Source organism: Nannobrachium achirus (assembly GCF_963921795.1).
Source record: "Nannobrachium achirus genome assembly, chromosome: 15".
NCBI lineage: Eukaryota > Metazoa > Chordata > Actinopteri > Myctophiformes > Myctophidae > Nannobrachium > Nannobrachium achirus.
Window position 1 is genome coordinate 2,241,980 of NC_137822.1, and position 8,311 is coordinate 2,250,290.

Genomic DNA, 8,311 nt, shown 5'->3' on the forward strand with positions numbered 1-8,311 from the left:
GATTTAGCTTTGTTGTTTGCTGTTTTCAAAATTTTCCGGAACTTTGTTTAGAAAATGCACTTTATAAACAAGTTATTTTGTTTAATGAATAGGAAACATTAGTCATATCATAGATAGATTCTATAATTATTATTTGTTTTACTATCTGAAAGCTACAATAAAAAGAAATCTGTTTTGACATGAAAATGCAACTTGTGATTAGTTTGATCAAATATTGGTATAATTAAATTAGTTTCGGTTTAGTGTTAGTTTATATAGCTACATATTAACTATTGTCTTTTAAGGATTATTTTTAAATACTCCTTAAATATAAGGTTGCAATGCAATACTTGTATACAACTGACAGATACGTTTAAATATGGTTTCATAGAAACCACACACACCCTTGTAATCCAAACATGATGTTAATTTTTCTAATTATATTAAAGTATTTTTATTCCAGTAAATGTATCTTTACTACGTGTATGTCCATTCATTGTGTTCTTCATAATCTTCAGTCTGTTGAGAGCAGAGAGATCATTTCCATAGAGAGGAGGTTTTGCATTGTCAGCTGATTCTGAGAAGGTTTATAGTCCTCAGAGCTGTCACTCAACACAACAGAAACCACGGCAACCATGACTCTCATCACCATCCTCATCTGGACCCTGGCCTCCTGCTGTTTCACAGGTCAGTATGTAAACAGAGTGTTAGTTGTTCTATATTTCTTATTTATAGATTCATATTTATTTCTTAGATTTAATAATTTGTTTGTTTCTGTCTGCAGGATCCAGCAGTCAAGTGACTGTGACTCAGCCGCCATTCATGACAGTTACTCCAGGATCTGCTGTTACTCTGACCTGTAAAACTAACCAAGCTGTTCGCAGATGGGATGATGGAGATGAGGGTATGGCCTGGTATCAACAGAAATCTGGAGAGCCACCTAAGCTTCTAATTAAATATGTAAAGAAACGTGAATCCCAAACACCAGCTCGGTTTAGTGGCAGTGGAAGCAGCACTGACTTCACTTTGACCATCAGTGGAGTTCAGACTGAAGACCTTGCAGCAGTTTACTACTGTCAGAGTTATCATAGTGGTGGCGTGTTCACACAGTGATTTAGAGTCGTACAAAAACCTCCCTCAGTCAGACTGCATAGACACTGACCTGTTGCAGCAGGAACCTGCAGCTGTTGAAGGGGAAGAGACTCTGACACAGACCACTGAACACAGAACTATGGTTTCAAAGCACAAAATCCCCCAAATAATCAATCTGTCACAATCATTTTCCACTCAAAGTGGAAGTGTACATTAGTAAAACACTGATGAACAAACGGGACAGAATTTGTGTCACTTCAAGATTAGCACATCTGTGTCCCAATCTCTATCATTCAAGTTGTATAATTTCTCCCCGTAACTGCAGAGAGATACATATTAAAAAAAGAAGCTACATCTGACATATTTGCACAAAACGTTTATTTTTCTTAAAATATCAGTTCATCAGCAATTTTATTCAGCAAATTCATCCAAGCAAAGAAAAAGAAACAAGCTAACAAAGAAGCAATTAGTTAGAATTGCATGATATGGGGATATAGTATTTTAGATCAATTCTAAAGTTGAAAACATGATTGGTAAATAGAAAGAACAACAGACTTATACGGCTTTTACAACAAAAACAACTCTGTAATATCACTTCAGTATTTCCTCTACTGGGAACACTGTCCAGGGTCCAGGGTTTGAGTGACAGAGGTGTGTCCACTCAGACTGGCCTCACAGCTCACTGAGCCCGCCTTCCTCCACTCATCTGCAGTGAGGGTCAGGGTGTTGCTCCAGATGTAGTGGCCGTCCCTCCCCAGGTCCTCCTGGCTGCTTGACACCCCCAGGGACCTGCTGCTGCCCCCCACCTTCCAGCCCAGAGTCCAGGCCGAGGGGAAGCCCCCGTTGGCCAGACACACCAGTGTGGCACTGCCCTGCTCCATCTCCACTCTGGAGGGAGGCAGGACGGTCAGGGTGGGCCGCACCAAACCCACTGGAGGAGAGAGCAATGGACAGGAGCAGGGAGAAGAGACATGTGGAACAACATGAGAGAGAGACCATGGCACTTATTTGGAGAGTGTTTTTGCAGGTCTTTCAGTCCGACTGTGTCAAAAAGGCAACTGGGTTAAGGCAGCAGAAGCTTGTGATCGGCTGCATGGAGGTGACAAAGTCAGGGGGACGGAGACAACTTAACCAAAACCCCAACCTCAGTAAAACTAATGCTGGTGAATGCTAACCTGGTGAAATGCTAACCTGCCGACGCCGACACATTTGACGCAGGTGAATGCTAACCTGGTGAATGTTAAACTGGTCGGACCAACGGTGCTTAACCCAGTTTCTTTTTTGATACACTCGGACTGAAAGACCTGCAAAAAACACTCTCCCGTACATTATTATCCTGGATAAGAGCATCAACAAAATGATTTCAAATGTAAGATTAGTTCATGGTTTAAAGATTCTGCTTTACAGTGTCTGGTCAGAATAAAACATCTCAGAGGTGACTGAAGGTTGACAAAGTAGTCATAGTGGAAGACTTCAGTTATACGTTCATCTCTGTCTCTTTCACTTCCCTTTCAGTAAATCTAAACTACTGAACCATGAAAACACATTATGGTTACAGATGTCATTTTTAACACATCTGTTTATTACATTATATTTTTTTATTTGGAAATCTATACTGTGTATATCATTTTGTTCTTTAGAGATATCAGAATACAAAAAAGAGAGATTGAGTAATAATATCAATCAATCTATTATCAAACTATTGCTACACAAATTGTCAAAAAGGAAAATAAGGAGATCTTGGTCTGAGATAGATGGTGTCATCTTCCACATATACACAAAATATAATAATAATAAACAAATAAAATGAAAGACAAAATTATGCTGTAATTTAATCATAACTATCTACTGATAACTATCTATGATATATAAATGAGAATATGTACAGTTTGTACAGTTTGTACACACAAATATACATACATTTAATTAAAATGTAGGGTTTGTTTGTAATAATTAAATAATCAGTTGTACTTACAGTCAACGGTGAGTTTGGTGCCTCCACCAAAAGTCCACCACAGTGATACAGACTCATTGAGCGGCCGTACAAAAACCTCCTGCACTTAAAACACACCTCTTTACAACTCAAGCTACAGTACTCAGCTAATCCAATATTGTGATTAGTTTGATCAAATATGTCATACAATATTATTACATAAAATGCAATTGATTAATTCAATGGTGTATTCCGATTTAGCTTTGTTGCTGTTTTCAACATTTTCCCGAACTTTGTTTAGAAAATGCACTGTATAAACAAGTTAATTCTAATGAATAGGAAACATTAGTCATACCATAGATACAGTAGATTCTATAATAATTATTTGTTTTACTATCTGAAAGCTGCAATAAAAAAAAATCTGTTTTGACATGAAAATGCAACTATTCCTATACTGTGATTAGTTTGATCAAATATTGGTATTATTAAATTTGTTTTAGTTTAGTGTTAGTTTATATAGCTACATATATAATAGCTATTGTCTTTTAAGGATTATTGTTAAAAACTCCTTAAATATAAGGTTGCAATGCAATACTTGTATTCAACTGACAGATACGTTTAAATATGGTTTCATAGAAACCACACACACCCTTGTAATCCAAACATGATGTTAACGTTTCTAATTCTGATAATGTATTTGTATTCCAGTAAATGTATCTTTACTACGTGTATGTCCATTCATTGAGTTCTTCATAATCTTCAGTCTGTTGAGAGCAGAGAGATCATTTCCATAGAGAGGAGGTTTTGCATTGTCAGCTGATTCTGAGAAGGTTTATAGTCCTCAGAGCTGTCACTCAACACAACAGAAACCACGGCAACCATGACTCTCATCACCATCCTCATCTGGACCCTGGCCTGCTGCTGTTTCACAGGTCAGTATGTGTAAAGATTAATTGTAAAGATTCATTGGCCTATTTATTTCTTAAATTTAATTCATTTTGTGTTTCTTTGGACAGGATCCAGCAGTCAGGTGACTGTGACTCAGCCTCCATTCATGACAGTTACTCCAGGATCTGCTGTTACTCTGACCTGTAAAACTAACACAGCTGTTTACAGATATTCTGGAGATAGTCTGGATCGTATGTCCTGGTATCAACAGAAATCTGGAGAGCCACCTAAGCTTTTAATTAAACTTGTCAATCAACGTGAATCCCAAACACCAGCTCGGTTTAGTGGCAGTGGAAGCAGCACTGACTTCACTTTGACCATCAGTGGAGTTCAGACTGAAGACCTTGCAGCAGTTTACTACTGTCAGAGTTATCATAGTGGTGGCGTGTTCACACAGTGATTTAGAGTCGTACAAAAACCTCCCTCAGTCAGACTGCATAGACACTGACCTGTTGCAGCAGGAACCTGCAGCTGTTGAAGGGGAAGAGACTCTGACACAGACCACTGAACATGGTTTTGAAAAGTGTCGTTTTGATTCAGTGTTATGGACGAGAGTGGTAATGAAACTCAGTTGATAATGTGTTATTGTGTCAAAAGGTAATCAACACACTATACTATACTAAGAATTGGTCAAACATTGGCCAAATTGCAAAATATAAGAAATTAGAAAAAATTGGATCCCTAGTTCAATTATGACTATGAGGGGGGTTGCGGCCTGAAAAAGTTGAGAACCACAGCATTAGACTAAATCCAAAAACTGCATTCCAATTTAAAGGAGTTGTCATATTCCCCATTATGGTGCTTGAATAGTTTTTCAATGTACTGTACAGTATGTGTGTGTGTGTGTGTGTGTGTGTGTGTGTGTGTGTGTGTGTGTGTGTGTGTGTGTGTGTGTGTGTGTGTGTGTGTGTGTCAGTAAGAACGAGATCATTTAGCGACCTACAACCGGGTCGCAACGTAGTCGTCGGTAGTTTTCAGCGACCGGGTCGCTAAATCGAGCGACCGGGTCGCTAAATCGAGCGACCGGGTCGCTAAATCACCGACCGCGCCGCTAAATCGAATGACCCGGTCGCTAAATCTACCGACCTGCCTGCAGTTTTAGGTCGGTAGATTTAACGACCCGGTTGGTCGGGTGACCCGGTCGGAAGATTTTGTGCCCCAGTCGGTCGATTTAGCGACCCGGTCGCTCGCTTTAGCGGCGCGGTCGGTGATTTAGCGACCCGGTCGGGAGGTTGCGTCGGCAGGTTAGCCTACTGAGGTAAGGTTATACTGAGGTTAGGTTTAGGGTTAGGGTTAGGGTTAGGGTTAGTAGCCCGGTGGTCGGTGGATAAGCGACCACCGGTCGGTGGATTTACCTACCTGGTCGGTGGATTTAGCGTCCCGGTCGGTGGATTTAGCGTCCCGGTCGGTGGATTTAGCGACCCGGTCGCTGAAAACTACGACCACGTTGCGACCCGGTTGTAGGTCGCTAAATGATCTCGCCCTCTCTCGTGTGTGTGTGTGTGTGTACAGTATATAATGTGGACCCCAGGAAGACCTGAGCTTCAGAGCACAGGTTAGATCCTAACAAATGGACCAATATCTTTTCACACTCACCTAAGCTAATATCCATGCACTTCAAGAGAGGGGTTTCGGATGGTATTTTCTGGTTCCTATGGTGTCAGTGGGAAGTGTCATGATCGGTGACTCTAGATCAGGGATGTCAAACATACGGCCCGCGGGCCGGATCCGGCCTGCGAGATGATTCAATCCGGCCCCAGGCTTGTAGAGCATACATTTCTGAGCATTTAGAAAAAAAAAAGTAAGTCTCTAGCCCATTCCTGTCTTGTTTTAAGAATTAACCTAACTAATGTCTCCTCACTGCAGGCTAGGTTTCTCCCACCTGGCAGTGATTGAGTTGATTGATTGGAATGTTAAGTGACCAGCTCTCTCTCTCTCTCTTTGAAGATGACAGCATTGCTAGGAATGGGGTGGGGGGTGAATAATACCTGAACATACCTACAATATTCGAACTGTACTCAAAGATTACACATATTAGACATGGAAATTAACGTTGTTAAGAAAATAACTTATTTAAAAAATATAATAATAATAACATGTAAAAGTTGTATTATTCAGATATTTTCTGAATATGCCATTATTGTTCATTACTTTTATTCTTTTTATTATAAAATACAAAAAAATAATTATTGTCCTGCATCAATAATATTTTTTTTAGCCATTTACAAATTATAGCAGAGACTATCAGGAATTGAATTATTCTATTATCAAATGGTTTATTCTTATTGGCACTTCTTAAAGGAGTAGTTCACCCCCAAAATGCCATGGAGCCAATGGAGACTCATTCCTAAAACAGAAATTTGATTACAATAAATGCATGCCTATTGATTCCCATTTGGGTCCCCATCCGGAATCAATGGGGGGAAGTGTACTATTATCACATTTTTGTCTTAGTAATGCGACAAATAAAATAAAAATATATTATTGAACTCAAGTCTCCATGGCGTGAGTAATCAAAGAAAAAAAAAGTCATTTTGGGGATGAACTACTCCTTTAAACAAATAGCATCTCTCGTACCTAACTGCAACTGTAATACCAATAATGAAAGTAGCTATTTTACTTAATAATAAACACAATTTGTAAAATGATATACTGCTATACTGCTAGCTACAGCAGTGGCTGAGACGACAGGAAGAAAAACAGAGCGAACATGTGCGCGAGTGTGCATGCCATCCGATCCGCGACTGGTTCGGCCCTCATCAAGTCGCCTTTCATCCAATTCGGCCCTCACCCCAAAATGAGTTCGACACCCCTGCTCTAGATGGAATCAGTATCTCCCTCAAGTTAAAGTCGGCAGTTGACAGAAAACCTGGCAGTGGCAGTGAGTGACTTCTGTACATTCTGTTGAATCTGAACTTCTGAAGTACTGCATTATACACTTCAGTGCAGTAAGTGTGTGATGCAGATCTAAGATATTCTCTTTTGATGAGAGAGACAACGAAAGACTGAGACTAGAAGGGTGAAATAACAACCTGTCACTACAGATCCAACTAATTCCCACTTTATGATTCCCAGGCAGTCAGAGTTTCTTTTTTTTGTGAGAGGTGCCTACAGTCAAACCATTGTTGTGGTAATTCATTTCAGACTTTGGCCACATGAGGTCAGCATTTAACAGCACATTTTGGGAGGTGGTCGCCTTTTTCAACTGGTCCATGACATGACATCCTCAGCAACTGTCAATGCAGCAGGCAGATGGCCAGATGCATAGTTGCCCACCCACAGCACCTGTACTGCAGTATACTGGGCCTTTCATATAAAAAAAAGTGCACTACTGAAGGTGTGGACCTATAAGCCTATATTATTGTCATGACTTATGATAATGTTGCATCTGAGGTCTATGGGCTTCAGACAAAACCTCAGGAACTTGTTACTCTTTGGAGTGTCAGGTTCAAAGGTGTGCAATGCGCACACCAATCCCATTGATGTGCTGGCTGCGGGTGAAGAACTGAGAAAAGATCAAAGTAGGCTCACTCTCATAGAATAAAAACAAACAGCCAACGTCTCGGCAGGCATGCTGCCTTCCCCGGGGTATATGTTTGTTTTTATACTCTGTCATATGCTAATAAACTATACGACTTTGGCACTGATTCTTTGGGATAGCACAACCAGAAATCCAGAATGCCCTTTGTTCATTCTATTCCACCATCTGTGGAACCAGTTTTTTCCAGAGTAAATATCCCCCTTTTTTACCCTTGTTTCCTACAAATAATGTTCAATCATTATTTTAAAAGATCTATCTTTTCAAATTCTAAAACCTCTATTCCAAAATTTTAAAAATAAATAATCCAGAAAAAGAAAACACCTATAAATAGTGAAAATAGAAGATTTACAAGCTCACAACTTATCGCATTGCCACATGTTGTGTGTTCTCTGGGTTGACCCAAACTGTTACTTTTCAGGATTCAAATTCAAAACCAGCAAAAGTAGATACATGTCTTGGGCTCTTATTTTGATTGTCTTAAGTACCAGCTCTTATGCCTTAACTTAAAGGCCTGTCCATACTGTCACCGACCACCAAACCAAGGTCCGGCTCAACTACAAAATGACATCACTGTTATCTTCTGAAAAGCATTACCCCGAATTAATGTTCGGAAAGCTGCACTTTGGAACTCTCAAAATACACCTGTTCCTGTCAAGCTTGAGCTGGCAGATCTGCCAAATACATATTAATTTGGGGCTTCCTTGACATGAAAAAAATGTGCTGCGACACGATGTGAGCTGGTCGATCTGCTATTTTCTGCTAAATCTTTCCCCGCAATACGGATGCTGAGGTTGAAGTGTGTAACCTTCCCGTTCTGC

The 8,311-nt window shown here is 40.0% G+C and overlaps 1 gene segment (V, D, J or C); it reads left to right on the top strand.

The window, feature by feature from the left end:
* Positions 1 to 614: 614 nt before the first annotated feature.
* Positions 615 to 1,092, top strand: LOC308299137 (immunoglobulin kappa variable 4-1-like). The segment is given in 2 exons: positions 615 to 666; positions 764 to 1,092.
* Positions 1,093 to 8,311: the final 7,219 nt, after the last annotated feature.